Raw genomic sequence first — 15663 nt, 5'->3', positions numbered from 1 at the left:
CTCCCTGCCCTTGTCCCTTCCTTCCCTCCCATCCTCCCCAGTCCCTTTCCCTTTGGTAACTGTTAGTCCATTCTTGGGTTCTGTGAGTCTGCTGCTGTTTTGTTCCTTCAGTTTTTCTTTGTTCTTATACTCCACATATGAGTGAAATCATTTGGTATTTGTCTTTCTCCACCTGGCTTATTTCACTGAGCATAATACCCTGTAGCTCCATCCGAATCTTTTATTTTTATATCTAATACTGCTGTTGTTTTAAAGTATATTTGGCCTGATAATAATATATGTATACTGGTTTTCTTTTCATTAGTGTTTTCAAATCTTTTTTTCTTTGGTTATTATTAATGTACAATTACATGAGCAACATTATGGTTACTAGACTCCCCCTATTATGAAGTCCCCACCACATACCCCATTACAGTCCCTGTCCATCAGCGTGGTAAGATGCTATAGAATCATTACTTGTCTTCTCTGTGTTACACAGCCCTGCCTGTGTCCGCCCCCCACCACTACATTATGTGTGCTAATTGGAATACCCCTTATTCCCCCCTTATCTCTCCCTTCCTTCCCATCCTCCCCAGTCCCTTTCCATTTGGTAACTGTTAGTCCATTCTTGGGTTCTGTGATTCTGCTGCTGTTTTGTTCCTTCAGTTTTTCTTTGTTCTTATACTCCACATATGAGTGAAATCATTTGGTACTTGTCTTTCCCCACCTGGCTTATTTCACTGAGCATAATACCCTCTGGTTCCATCCATGTTGTTGCAAATGGTAGGATTTGTTTTCTTCTTACAGTTGAATAATATTCCATTGTGTGTATGTACCACATCTTTATCCATTCATCTACTGACGGACACTTAGTTGCTTCCATTTCTTTGCTATTGTAAATAGTGCTGTGATAAACATAGGGGTGCATATGTCTTTTTCAAACTGGGCTGCTGCATTCTTTGGGTAAATTCCTAGGAGTGGAATTCCTGGGTCTAATGGTATTTCTATTTTTAGTTTTTTGAGGAATTTCCATACTGCTTTCCACAATGGTTGAACTAATTTACATTCCCACCAGCAGTGTAGGAGGTTTCCTTTTTCTCCACATCCTCGCCAACATTTGTTAATGTTTGTCTTTTGGATGTTGGCCATCCTAACTGGTGTGAGGTGATATCTCATTGTGGTTTTAATTTGCATTTCTCTGATGATTAGCGATGTGGAACATCTTTTCATGTGCCTGTTGGCCATCTGGATTTCTTCTTTAGAGAACTGTCTGTTCAGCTCCTCTGCCCATTTTTTAATTGGCTTATTTGCTTTTTGTTTGTTGAGGTGCTTGAGCTCTTTATATAATTTGGGTGTCAACCCCTTATTGGATATGTCATTTATAAATATATTCTCCCATACTGTAGGATGCCTTTTTGTTTGACTGATGGTGTCCTTTGCTGTACAGAAGCTTTTTAGTTTGATATAGTCCCACTTGTTCATTTTTGCTTTTGTTCCCCTTGCCCAGGGAGATATGTTCATGAAGAAGTCACTCATGTTTCTGTCCAAGAGATTTTTGCCTATGTATTTTTCTAAGAGTTTTATGGTTTCATGACTTACATTCATGTCTTTGATTCATCTGGTGTTTAGTTTTGTGTATGGTGTTAGACAATAATCCAGTTTCATTCTCTTACATGTAGCTGTCCAGTTTTGCCAACACCAGCTGTTGAAGAGGCTGTGATTTCCCCATTGTATATCCATGGCTCCTTTATCATATATTAATTGACCATATATGCTTGGGTTTATATCTGTGCTCTCTAGTCTGTTCCATTGGTCTGTGGCTCTGTTCTTGTGCCAGTACCAAATTGTCTTGATTATTGTGGCTTTATAGTAGAGCCTGAAGTCAGGGAGTGTCATTCCCCCAGCTTTATTCTTCCTTCTCAGGATTGCTTTGGCTATTCTGAGTCTTTTGTGGTTCCATATGGATTTTTCAAACTATTTGCTCTAGTTCATTGAAGAATGCTGTTGGTATTTTGATAGGGATTGCATTGAATCTGTAGATTGCTTTAGGCAGGATGGCCATTTTGACAATATTATTTCTTCCTATCCATGAGCATGGGATGTGTTTCCATTTATCAGTTTCTTCTCTATTTTCTCTCATGAGTGTCTTGTAGTTTTTAGAGTATAGGTCTTTCACTTCCTTGGTTAGGTTTATTCCTAGGTATTTTATTCTTTTTGATGCAATTGTGAATGGAATTGTTTTCCTGATTTCTCTTGCTGCTAGTTCATTGTTAGTGTATAGGAATGCAACAGATTTCTGTGTATTAATTTTGTATCCCGCAACTTTACTGAATTCAGATATTATGTCTAGTAGTTTTGGAGTGGATTCTTTAGGGTTTTTTATGTACAATATCATGTCATCTGCAAACAGGGACAGTTTAACCTCTTCCTTACCAATCTGGATGCCTTTTATTTCTTTGTGTTGTCTGATTGCCATGGCTAGGACCTCTAGAACTATGTTGAATAGAAGTGGGAGAGTGGGTATCCTTGTCTTGTTGCATTTCTTTTTACCACTGTTTTATTTATTTATTTTTGTCATTGAAGTGTGTCATTGACATACAGTATCCCATTAGTTTCAGGCATAAATCATAGTGATTCACTATTTTTCTACATTATAAGATGATCCCCACAATAAATCTATGGTTATCATGACCATCATTTTAGATCCAACTTTTCTGTACTTTTATTTTCAATGTTAGTTTTGTAAACAGCATATGGTTACGTTTTATTTTATCCAGTCTTAATAGTTCTCTTTTACTGAAGCATTTAGACGTTTCAGTTTTTATGTGAATTTTTCTTTATTTTGACTTTATTCTTAAAGGATATTTTACTAGGTATAGCATTCTTGGCTTGGCAATTGTTTTCTTTCAGGACTATCTCTGGCTTCCACTGCTGTTATTCTTTCAGGATTTATCATTTTATCTCACCCATCCATTCTGGGGCTGCTTGTAAGATTTAAGATATCTATGTATGCTCTTTGAGAATCACTGGGCTGTGTGTGTGTGTATATATGTATGTATATGTGTTTATATATATTATTTGAATTAGAATCCATAAAAAGTTCACACATGTTAGTTGATACATCTTTACATTTTTTTTGTAGAGATTACTCAATTTTCTTCTCCCAATTTTGTTAAATAAAATAGATTATCCTGTAGAGTTTTCACAGTCTGAATTTAGCTGATTCCATCTCCCTAGTGTAGTTTAACATGTTATTCTGTCATCTGTATTATTTGAAAATCGGCAGCTGGGGCCAGAGGCTTGATTAGATTCAGGTTCATTGTTTTGGGAACTCTACTTCATAGGTTGTATTGTCTTCTTCCATCAGGAAGGTACATGTATGTGGTTGTCTTTCTTTTTGTGTTAATGGCAGCCATTTGATGCTCAGTGCCTAGATCTATTGAGCCATTAGAAGTTGAAAATGGTATTCTAACTTTAGTTCTTCTTTGCTTATTATCTGGAAAACCTCTACGAAGAGACATTTCTCCTTATCTTCTATCTGGTTATCCAGTGGTGCAGTTTGTGTAGGAAAGGCAGAATAAATGCTTAATTCTTTCTTCCTTCTCTTCCCTTCCCTTTCCCAGAATAATAAATTGGTTCATTAGCATCTTGTAAAAGCAATCAGTTTTAAAAGTTATAATAAAAAACTTACAGATTTAAGCATTTTTGATGTGTTTTAGTCCATTACAGTTAAAATCCTTAATACTTAAATATGTCCTATCTTTGACCAGATGGAGGTTCTTGAAATTGACTTCTGAGTCCTTTTGTTATGGGTTGAGTTTATTTTCCTCTGTTCTTGTCCCCCCTGCAACAAAGAGTTGAAAGGCAGAAACACAGTAGTGAAGCAGAGTGGAAGTTTTATTTGAATGCACTCCAAGAGAGGAGCAGGACAGAATCAAAGTAGGCAAAGGCATGCTGCTTACTGTGAGGCTTCTCTTTATGGGTTTTTGGCAGGGGAAGAAGTCTTTGGTTGACAGTCTTTGGCCTTGGAGGCCTGGTCTAATTGGTGAAATGGAGACATGGGCTACGCTCTGATGGTTACTGTGCTTGTCTTCTGATATTTTCTTTTTCTGGGGAGTGTTTAGACATTCCAAGAACTCCTGGTCCTTGAAACTTCAACTGATTAACTCTGTGAGTCTTTTTTGTCTCTCTGGTTTTATCTGGTTCATGCTTTGAGACCCTTTCAGTGGGCTTTACTGGCATTCTCTCTCTCCACCATGGTTATGTCTGCTTTTCTGCCTAACACTATTGATGTGACCTCAGTAGTCTTTGATATTTTCTTTACTATTTTTATGCCAATATGTTTTAGGCTTATCTCATTCATTTCCTGCTTCAAACCTAGATTCACCCATTTCTACAATGAGCCCTGGTTCTAAATGCTAGGTGCTAGGGATGCCCATTGCTACCGGATTGGTCATTGTTTCTAGATATTTTCAGTGAACAGAGATAGGAAATATTTCTTTTTCTCTCTTTTCAAAAAGACGTAATGCCTCATGGTTTCATGCTGATACTTATAATTCAAATTTAGGATTAAATGGTTTTAATTTAGCCTCTTCTATCTCATATCTGTTCTTTATTTTTGTTGTGTTGGGCATCTCAGTTCTCAAGGCCACCAGGGATGATAAAATTAGAATATAACCTAATTGCACATTTGCTTTATTGCACCTTATAAACACAAAATTTTCATAATAACAATCTCAATACTGATTCTTCTCGCACTAGATGTCAGAGTATGAAGGCAAGGTGGAGAACTCCTCACACACCAAGGAAGCAACTACAGCAAAGACAACTAACTTTGAAAATGACCTGAAATCTGCAGAACAGACCACTTAGACCTGGTGAAGATGAGAAGACCACACACAGAAAAGGGTAAAGTGGCAGAGCTGCGATCCACCAGGACCCAAGCCCTTCCCCCATTCCAACCCACTGGCAGGAAGAAGAGGAACAGAGAGGGGAGGGGCTAGGCACCCAGGAACTCTGCACACCTGGCCCTGGAGATCTGCTCCAGGAACATGAGTCCCCATTGCATTGGGTTCTGGTGATTAGTGGGGCTGGATGCCAGAGACAGTTGGAATACTCTTGGAGGCTGAGACACCAACCACCTGTGGAGGACAGGCATACTCTGCTGGTCCTGCTGAGACCTGACACAGAGGCAGCAGTGTGAATTTCAAAGCACACACAACCCACAGCACAGGACATAAAATACCACACACCACCCACAACCATGCTGCCATGATTGTGTTGAGTGTCTGCTCATTGAAAGACTTGCCAGAAGTGGGAGGGAAGCCGGAGGGGCAAGGGTTGGGTGGAGCTATCTCTGCAGGAGAAAGGGCAGGTGGGTGATACCTCCCCAGCCCTCCCTCAGCCCAACAGGTCCAGCACTCTCAGGATCCCCAGATGGTCTGTCCCTCTAACTGGCGACTCAGCCTCAAGTTTCCTGCACATTGCTAAGGTGCCAGCCCACTAAGCCCAGCACTGTCGGACTTTGCTGCCGGCGGTCAGAAGCAGACTCTCAGCTTTCATGGCCCTGTTTCAGCCCAAGTGGGGAGGGGCCTGCAGGAGCCAACTCCAAGAGCTCTTTCCTCCTGGGTGGCCAACCCTGTGCTGCGTGCTTGCTGCTGCTAGGAGTTATTGTGTGACTCAGTGGAACAGCTGTGAGCCAGTGGGGCTTGACTAGCTGCCTCCACCCTGCTGGCTTGGCCTCCTACCATGCGTGTTGAGCTGTCTCTGTGAGCCTGTGTGCCCCTCCACTGCATTCCGTGCTGCCTCTATGCAACCTCCCAGAAAAAAGATTACTCTGTGCATCCAAGCCTTGCCCCTCTGGCTTCCCTCCCACTTCTGGCAAGCCTTTCAATGAGCATACACTCATATGACTTGTCATGGTTGCTGTGAGCCCTCCTACTGTGAAGTTTGCCGGCACTGCTGAGAGCCTGAGGGCTCTGCAACTGGGCAACTTGCCACCACCAGATGCCCATGCACTCTGCCATTGTGCAACTTGCTGAATGACCACCCCACTCACCCCATTAACCCAGAAGCCCTGCCATCACTGCAGTTCAGCCATAAGGCAGGCAGGGAGTGGTCCACCCACAATAATCCCAGTAGAAGTTACTACTCTTTCTGATCACAAAGGGCCAATTGAGGCAAACTGCCAGCCTCAGCAGACTGAGATAAACTACTGCTGGCAGAGAGAAAGGTGACCTCTCCCATTGAACACCAATAGCAACTGGGGCTCCATCACAAAGGAGAATGTTTCTGGATACCCCAGGATGGCTTCTTCATAAAGGCATTGCTCTCTAGACCAAGAAAGCATGGCAGATCCATCTAGAACGGACGGTGCTTGCCATCGAAGTTGAACAGTCTGAAGGGGAGGCGTGGAGCTGAATATATGTACAACTCACTCTGAGAGGACGCCCCACGTTTGGGCGCCTGATGTAGTGTGCCGCTCATCTTCTTTGGGTGAAATGAGAGAACAAAAAACACAGACAACACAGACAGACAGACAATGGCTGCAGCCCCAATGTGGCACAGCACCTTTATTTTTATACTGCCTTTCTCGGACCTCAGCCAAGTGCTATACTCATCTTTCCCTTCTCGGGGGGGGCAGGCCAGAAGCAGGGGCGGTGTTTTCACACATCCTCAAGGTCTCCCTATTTTCAGAGTGAGGAGTCTTGGCTCATCTTCGAGGGCAAGATATGTTTTTGTGGGCAGGTAACTTCCAAGGACGGCACCGGTTGTTCTCAAGCTTGTGCTTTCCCATGCTGTATTCAGACGTGGGGGAAGGTGCTTTCCCATTCTGCCTGCAAACATGTGAGAAGACAAAGGCCGTCCCCAACATCTCTCCCTTTTTTCTTTAATAAAACAACCAGCCCAACTCAGACTGGGTCAAGGTATGTGCCTGTCTTAGGTTGTATGGTTGAAGTAAATCCTTACCCGTCATGGGAATATAGTCCTCTGTCGACCACTCCCTGTCTTAGGTTGGTATTTACAATTCAACCATATCTTACCCATCATTGGCTACCATACTTGACTTTAGAACTTATGATTTACAAGTGGGGGCAGGCCGTCTGCAATTTCAAATAATGCAGGTCTCTTAAGGCTTCTTGGATGAGTTTCCACATGCTGTGAAGGACACAAGGCCCTAGTAACAACAATAGAAGACATAAAATGCTTAGGGTTAAGAAAGGTGTGACAGCGTGCCAGAGACTATTCAGGGGTTCTTTGAACATGTCTTTTATCTGATTTAATATATCAGATGCAGTTTTAGCTGCAAATAAGATATGATTTAAATGGTTCTGGGGTGACCGGGGATATAACTCCCCCTTTTTTGTTTTTTCCAATTGAGCTTTAAGGGTGCCATGGGCACGTTTCACAGTGCCTTGGCCTTATGGATTATATGGTTTCCCAGTTTTGTGTGAAATATGCATTACATGGTTGAGCTCGAACATGTCGAAAGACAGACATAACTTGAATATATATATATAGGTTTTAACAAACTACTAGTTAAATTGCATACACACAGTAACAGAATAGGAATACAGATACATAACAAAGGCAGACTCACAATTACTAGTTATATCTAATGAAATTAAGAAAACTAGTTAGATAGCTTAGGCATTTGTAAAAACTTATTGACAATATGATGGATATCATCTAATTGATTTTGGGTAGTTTGAGAAAAATCAGACAAATTGAAACAGCACATTCTTGGAAATTGTTCACATCCTACATGTTCTTTTAACAGCAGATAGTCTATAGCAGAGCGATTCCGAAGCACTGCAGCTCGCACTTCTCTCAGTTCTTGGTTGAGTTCAGATAATACAGAAGCAGTCAAATTTGTTGTTTTGCTATATGCACAGGCCAGCTTAGATATCTCTTTCTGCATTCCAATGACAAGTCCAGGAACCGGCAGGAGGAATGCAGCTGCAACGGCAATAGCAGCAGGATCTGAAAGTTTCAAGTTTTCATCACAGCCAGATGGCAGAGCTTGGAGAAGTCTCTTGCGCTTATATCCAGGATGATCTATTAGGGCAGGAAGAATGCGTCCCACCCAACAAACACCTCGATAGTGTGAAGAAAGGGCTTGATATGTTTTGTCATTACACAAAAATACTTAACTGTTTGGGAGTCTATATTTAGAAGACTATTTTACATTGATTGTAGAATTACAGTAAGAGGGTACATGAGTACAATCAATACATACACAGTCAGTAATTATAGTAGTGGTAACAGGTAAATTTAATTAGGTATCAGGAGTAAGCATCTTAGGGGGAAGAGTGACATTTCTGTAACATAAAACATTCAGTAATAAAATTTAGCATTATTCCTTTTGACAGTGCTTTCCAGGTAAATATATATCAGGTAAATAAGTCAAATTAGTCAAATATTTTCTTTGATGAGGAGAAGAAATTCTACTGATATGTTCCAGGGGCCCTCTGGAAAATATCAGAGTTAATTGAGAGGTAAAAAAACTTTTTAAAATTTGGTCTTGGGAGGTTGTCAAAAGTTTTTAAGGCACTTGCCTAAATAGAATTATAGTTATTAAATAACACTTATTATTTAACCAGAATGACAACAAGAAAGTCCAAAAGCAAATGCAGAAGGTTACACAGCTAATAACACCTAGCCTAGTCCTTCCAATGTTAAGATCTCACCTTCCCAAACACTCAGACAACTCATTGAGATCTCAAGCATAAGAAACTGCTTTAATAAACAATCAGAAAACTTTTTACAGTTTTTCAACATTAAAGGTAGAGCAATAAAATTTTGTTCTTTTAACAAGCAAAAATTCTAGTCCTGCTGTGTACTTGATATCAAGATCCATTTGCTTTCAATTTCACACAGCAAGACCATATCAATCCTTCACAAACTTCCAACATTCCTCTTACACTCAGCGTTTTCTTTCCTTGAACAAACAGCTGTACTTTTGAATAGTTATCTTCTTTTACTTTCAACACAATGCATATTTATTCCTTATATCTTCTCTTACTAAAACATACATTTTTTAGCGTACAGAAATGTTTTCCTTATTATATTAAGTAGTTTTAATTAGAACTTAAAACCATTTGATACTTTAACCTTCAGTGAACACTGAAAAATAGGCCACTGTAAACTGTTACACCAGCATTCTTCAGATTGATACATTTATGAACATATTTTATCATTTTTGGAAATGTGCCTTACAGCACAGTTTTTCATTAAGTACAAAATATGTCTATATAACTTAGCAAACTTTAAGAATTTTGGTTACCACAAAAATTCTCATGCTGTTTGCAGAAATATACATTGTTATACATTAATACAGTATTATTATTTAAAAGTTTATTTGCTACACATGTTTACTTATTTTTAGCAACCATGCCAGATTACTTATAAAACTTTTACTAAACATTAGACAAAGACAAGCTTTTCTTTAAGCATTTTCTTGAAATATTTAACAGGTAACATCAACTTAAATGACTTAAAGTAAACTTTGGCAGCTAATAACTATAAGGACATGTCCATATCAGTTAAGCTTAAATTAGCATTAATGCTTAATATTTTTTATTAGATTTTCTGGAAGTTTTAGAATGCCCAATTTTCACAAGCACTTGTCTTTACATCAATTTTATTAATACCCTCTGGAGGTAGAAAATATTTTTTATTTACACACTTAGACACACAAACATACAGACCGAGACATAATAACTACAGTTAGCAACACTTTTCATATAAAAATGTACACAGACAAACTGACACAAAGATTTGAGTTTCTAATATTCAATTGCCTTCTTTCTTCTTCGTTTATTTGATTAAAAGTACTTCAGTTTTCAAGAATACACTCTTAAGGGCAAGCAGTTTACATTACTGGGTTAAGGTTTAGACAGCCCCAGTTCAGGGGGCTGGAAATAAAATGCATGTACAATTCTAGCACGAGTTATTTAAAGACAGGCTGTATTGTAAAAGATAAATTTCTTCTATCTTAGGGACTCTAGTTTAAAACTTCCCGATTTTCAAAGATAATGATGAACCTAGTAAATATAATAGATTTTCACTGAAAGAATTTAGAAAACTAGTTCCATATTGTAGTAGTTCACGGGACTTTTGACTATTTTCCTTGTGGCAAATATATTTAGCTGCATAACATTATATTGCATATCTCTTTCAGGGGCTAAGCCTCTCTTATCAGAGAGTTCGTATTGAGGTTAGGTTTGTGTGCAGAAGATAAGACACTTCTTTCTTAGAGTTTAGGGATTGAATTACTCTCAGTTTTCCTAGTTTTTTCTGCCTGAGCTTTAGTCATTTCTTGAGAGCCCCTTGCCTGTCTGATAAGTGTAGGGACTGTGTGACTTTTCACTGCTAGAGCCTTGATTCCGATTACAAGCTTGTTTCGCTTCCTTGGGGCTGCAGACAAGGAAATGCCTAGTTCTAGGACAACTACCTCTAAGGAAAGGAGTTAATAGAATAGAGCTATTTAACGTTGATTTGAGGGTGTAGCTTGATTATTTTACAGGCTCTATTTACATCATGTTAGCTGCAGGACTACCTCCTAAGCTGCGAAAAACAGCATCTTTTAAATGAGATACCTTCTTCGGGGAACCAAGGACATACTTGTTCTATAAATTCTAAAAATTCTGTTAGTTGTTGTTGCCCTACCTTTGCACTGTGCGTCTGCAGCATATGCTTAAGTATCTGTACAAATAGGACTTGGCTGTTTCCAGCCCCCATGATACTCTCAGAGGTTAAATGATTCACCACCCCTTACCTGCTTCGTGGGCACTATTATCTGGCGCCGGCTCTCACTTTCTCCTCTGTACTTCAGGTCCCTGTTCGGGTGCCATGTGACGGTGCCTGCCGTCAAAGTCGAACAGTCTGAAGGGGAGGTGTGGAGCTGAATATATGTACAACTCACTCTGAGAGGACGCCCCACGTTTGGGTGCCTGATGTAGTGTGCCGCTCATCTTCTTTGGGTGAAATGAGAGAACAAAAAACACAGACAACACAGACAGACAGACAATGGCTGCAGCCCCAATGTGGCACAGCACCTTTATTTTTATACTGCCTTTCTCGGACCTCAGCCAAGTGCTATACTCATCTTTCCCTTCTCGGGGGGGGCAGGCCAGAAGCAGGGGTGGTGTTTTCACACATCCTCAAGGTCTCCCTATTTTCAGAGTGAGGAGTCTTGGCTCGTCTTCGAGGACAAGATATGTTTTTGTGGGCAGATAACTTCCAAGGACTACACCAGTTGTTCTCAAGCTTGTGCTTTCCCATGCTGCATTCAGATCTGGGGGAAGGTGCTTTCCCATTCTGCCTACAAGCATGTGAGAAGACAAAGGCCGTCCCCAACAAGAACAAAGGAAGAAACACAGGAACCCTGACAAAATGAGGAGGCAGAGGAATATGTTCCAAAGAAAACTATACAGGGTAAGACCAGAAAGAGGCCTAAATGAAAGGGAGCTCACTAGTCTTCTTGATAAAGGTTTCAAAGTAAGTCATAAATATGCTCAGTGATCTGCAGTAAAGTGTTGAAGATCTCAGGGAGGACTTCAAGAAAGAGATACAAGAGCTGAAAAAGATCCACTCAGAGCTGAAGGATACAGTAACTGAAATGAAATATACAATGAATAATAGACTGCTGCAAGTAGAGGAGCAATCAATGAGATGGAAATTAGAGAACAGGAACACAACAAAGCTGAGGAATAGAGAGAAAGAAGGATCTCTAGGAATGAAAGAGTGATAAAGGAGCTGTGTAACCAATCCAAACAAAACTATTTACATAATAGGGGTACCAGCAGGGGAAGGGAGAGACAAAGGGATAGAAAGTCTCTTTAAGGAAATAATTATTGAAAACTTCCCCAATGTGGGGAAGGTAATAGACACTCAGGTCATGGAATCTCAGAGATTCCCTAACAAAAGGAATCTCAGGAAGACAATACCAAGACATATAATAATTAAAATGGCAAAGATTAAGGATAAGGATAGAGTATTGAAATCAGAGAAAAAAGATTACTTATAAGGGAAACCCCATCAGGCTATCAGTAGACATCTCAGCAGAAACTTTACAGACCAGAAGGGACTGGCATGAAATATTTAATGTGCTGAAATAGAAGGAACTTCAACAAAGAATCTTCTACTCAGAAAGATCATCATTCAAATTTGAAGCAGGGATTAAACAATTTCCAGATAAATGAAGATGCAAGGAATTTATAACCACTAAACCAGCAGTACAGGATATGTTAAAGTGACTGCTGTAGAAGGAAATGTTCCTAAGGCTAAGTAGTTTTCACCAGTGAAAATAAACTCACAGTAAAAGTAGTAGACCAATTCATTACCAAGCAAGTATGAAGTTAAAACAAAAGTAGCAAAACCAACTGTAAAAAAAATTGGTCAAGGGATACACAAAAGTGCCGATTATGACATCTAATACATAAAGTGTGGAAGAGGAAGAAGAAAAAAGTACTTATAGATTTTGAAACAGAGCAATTAGCAACTTAATATAGGCTGCTCTATAGTTAGGAAACTATCCTTAACCTTTGGTAAAGTAACCACAAACCTAAAGCCTATAATAGATACACAAAAAATTAAAACAGAGAAATCCAACTACAACACTAAAGAAAACCATTAAATAACAAGAGTATAAGAGAGGAAGAAAGGAACAGAGAGGAGCTATAAGAAAAGCCAGAAAACAATTAATAAATGTCAGTAAGTACATGCCTATCAATAATTACCTTAAATGTAAATGGACTGATCAGTACCAGATGGCTTCACAGCTGAATTCTACCAAACATTTGAAGAAGAGCTAATATGGATTCTTCTTTAAGTATTCCAAAAAGTGGAAGAGGAGGGAATACTTCCAAACTTATTCTATGAGACCAGCATCACTCTAGTACCAAAACCAGGCAAAGACACTACAAAAAAAGAAAATTACAGACCAATATCCCTGATGAATATAGATGCAAAATCCTCAACAAAGTATTAGCAAACCGAATTAAAAAATATATCAAAATGATCATCCATTATGACTAAGTGGGATTTATTCCAGGGATGCAAGGATAGTATAATATTTATAAATCAATTCATATCATACACCACATTAATGAAAAGGAAAAAAATCACGATTGAGATATCAATAGATGCTGAAAAAGCATTTGACAAAATTCAACATCCATTCATGAAAAATCTCTCAACAAAATGTATATAGATGGTATGTACCTCAACATAATAAATACCATATATGACAAGCCCACAGCTGACATAATACTTAATGGTGGAAAGCTGAAAGCTTTTCCTTTAAGATCAGGAGCAAGACAAGGATGCCCACTCTCACCACTTTTATTCAACATAGTACTGGAGGTCCAAACCATGGTAATCAGACAAAACAAAAAGGTAAAAGGCATCCAAATTGGCAAAGAAGAAAAACTTCACTGTTTGTAGATGACATGCTATTATACATAGAAAACTCTAAAGACTCCACAAAAATACTATTAGAACTAATAACTGAATTCAGCAAAGTTTCAGGATACAAAATTAATACAAAGAGATCTGTTGTGTCCCTATATACTAACAATGAACTAGCAGGAAGATAAATTAGGAAAAGAATTTTGTTGACATTTGAATAAAAAAAAGAATAAAATACCTAGGAGTAAACCTAACCAGGGAAGTGAAAGACCTGTAATATGAAAACTATAAGACACTCATGAGAGAAATTAAGACACAAATAAGTGGAAATCTATCCCATGCTCATGGGTAGGAAGAATTAATATTGTCAAAATGGCCATCCTGCCCAAAGCAATTTACAGATTCAATGCAATCCCTATCAAAATACCAATAATATTTTCCGATGAATTAGGACAAATAATTCTAAAATTCATATGGAACCAAAAAAGACCCTGAATAGCCAAAGCAATCCTGAGAAAGAAGAACAAACCTGGGGGGACTATGCTTCATGACTTCAAGCTATATTACAAAATACAGTAATCAAAACAGTTTGGTACTGGCACAAAAACAGAACCATAGATCAATGGAGCAGACTAGAGAACCCAGATATAAACCCAAGCATATATGGTCAATTAATGTATGATAAAGGAGCCATGTACATACAATGGGGAAAAGATAGTCTCTTCAATAACTGGTGTTGGGAAATCTGGACAGTTACAGTCAAGAGAATGAAACTGGATTACTGTTAAACTCCATACACAAAAGTAAACTGTGGACTAGAATTTTTTAAGATGCCCAATCACAAGAAATAGGCAGGAAATGACCCTTTTCAAGAGACTCTGAATGAGGTGTGAAGGTTACAATGTCAGGCTTACTTGCCCCGAGTGTCATGGTGATAGGAAAAGGATTGAAGTGATGTAATGGGAATGGGATTTTATGTAACTAACATGTTACATAAAAAATTCTTCAAAAAATAGTGCTTAGCACCAAGCACTGTTTTCCATGGTGTCCAGCAATATAATATCATAAGATTTTGCAAGTGAAAATGGTCTGTCTTTTGTCTGCATTTTCCTGGGACTACAAAAGATCATGCTGAAGCTATCAAAAACAAACACAAAAGCAAACAAAATGTTAATATCTTCAATAAATGTTTCAGTCACACCTAGGCCTGGGGCCATTCTGTAGTTTTCAGTGACTTTGCATGTGTCCTGTTTGTTCCATTCTGGATCTGTTTTTTAGTTAAATACTCTCCAAGGTCAGTCATTTGCTCTGTGTACAAGTCTTGATGGGGTACCTCACTTGGTGGAATAACTACAGGTAGTTGCTTTTGCATACTACCCATAGCATATATGTATATCTATACTATTCTGGATTTTATTTCTTCCTTACACACTTTCACTCTGCTGCTCTCTTGCCTTGTATTTGGGCGTCAATTGATAAATAAACGAACTTAGAACCTGATCCAAATGCATTTGTTGAGTACTTTCTAATGTTCCAGGTATTACATTAAGTTCTTGGGATCCCCAGGTGGATAGATTACCTCTGCCCTCTTGGTGCTTGTACTCTAGTGTGAGAGGAAATTAGTTCCCATCTCTTCTCACACCCCTATTCCAGAGCTCTGAGTCTTCCTGAACCCTAAGCCATCCCTCTTTATCCATCAGCTCCACTTGATGGCAGCTTTTTTCCTTTCCTGATGCCTGCTCCCTGGTGTCAGGGATCTTGGAAGCAAGTGCTAAAATGACCAGCATAAGTTCTCTACTTCAGTGCTTTCAGCTACTCTCCTTTCTCCTGTCTCCCATGAGGACCACATTCACACCAAGGCCGTGATTCGTACAGCCTGCTCAAACCAATTACTGAGTGTGGCAGAGGTACTGAGGCAGGCCCATTTCTGGGAGATTTGGGTTCCTCTGATGAATGACTCATGGACTACCTGTCTGACTCATGGACTTCCTGCTGACCTTGGCAAATGTGTTGAATTGCGCAGTACTCTAGGATGCTTCTACCCAACCTTTTTTCTTTCCCTCTCTCCTTTCCAAGGGCCAGACATGCTTTGTAGTTGATGGCTCTCTTAGTCTTCTCTAGCTCCACCCCTGTTTTGCCTCAGATTTTTGCACATTGAATCCCATCTTGGCACCTGCTTTTTGGAGAACCTGGACTTATACATGCAGTATTTTAAAAACTTATCTCCCATGAAACCAAGAGCTGGTTCTTCGAGAAAATAAACAAAATAGA

General features: G+C 39.2%; 1 long non-coding RNA gene across 1 annotated transcript; it reads right to left on the bottom strand.

Moving 5' to 3' along the window:
* Positions 1–6512: 6512 nt before the first annotated feature.
* Positions 6513–11336, bottom strand: LOC130678972 (uncharacterized). Its single transcript, XR_008991954.1, has 2 exons — positions 10760–11336; positions 6513–6815 (listed from the first exon to the last, which is right to left on the bottom strand). It is a non-coding gene; the product is annotated as an uncharacterized LOC130678972 (long non-coding RNA).
* Positions 11337–15663: the final 4327 nt, after the last annotated feature.

Source organism: Manis pentadactyla, chromosome 10 (assembly GCF_030020395.1).
Source record: "Manis pentadactyla isolate mManPen7 chromosome 10, mManPen7.hap1, whole genome shotgun sequence".
NCBI classification, from domain to species: domain Eukaryota; kingdom Metazoa; phylum Chordata; class Mammalia; order Pholidota; family Manidae; genus Manis; species Manis pentadactyla.
Note: the sequence above shows the minus strand (reverse complement) of the source record. Positions and strands in the feature narration are given on the sequence as shown.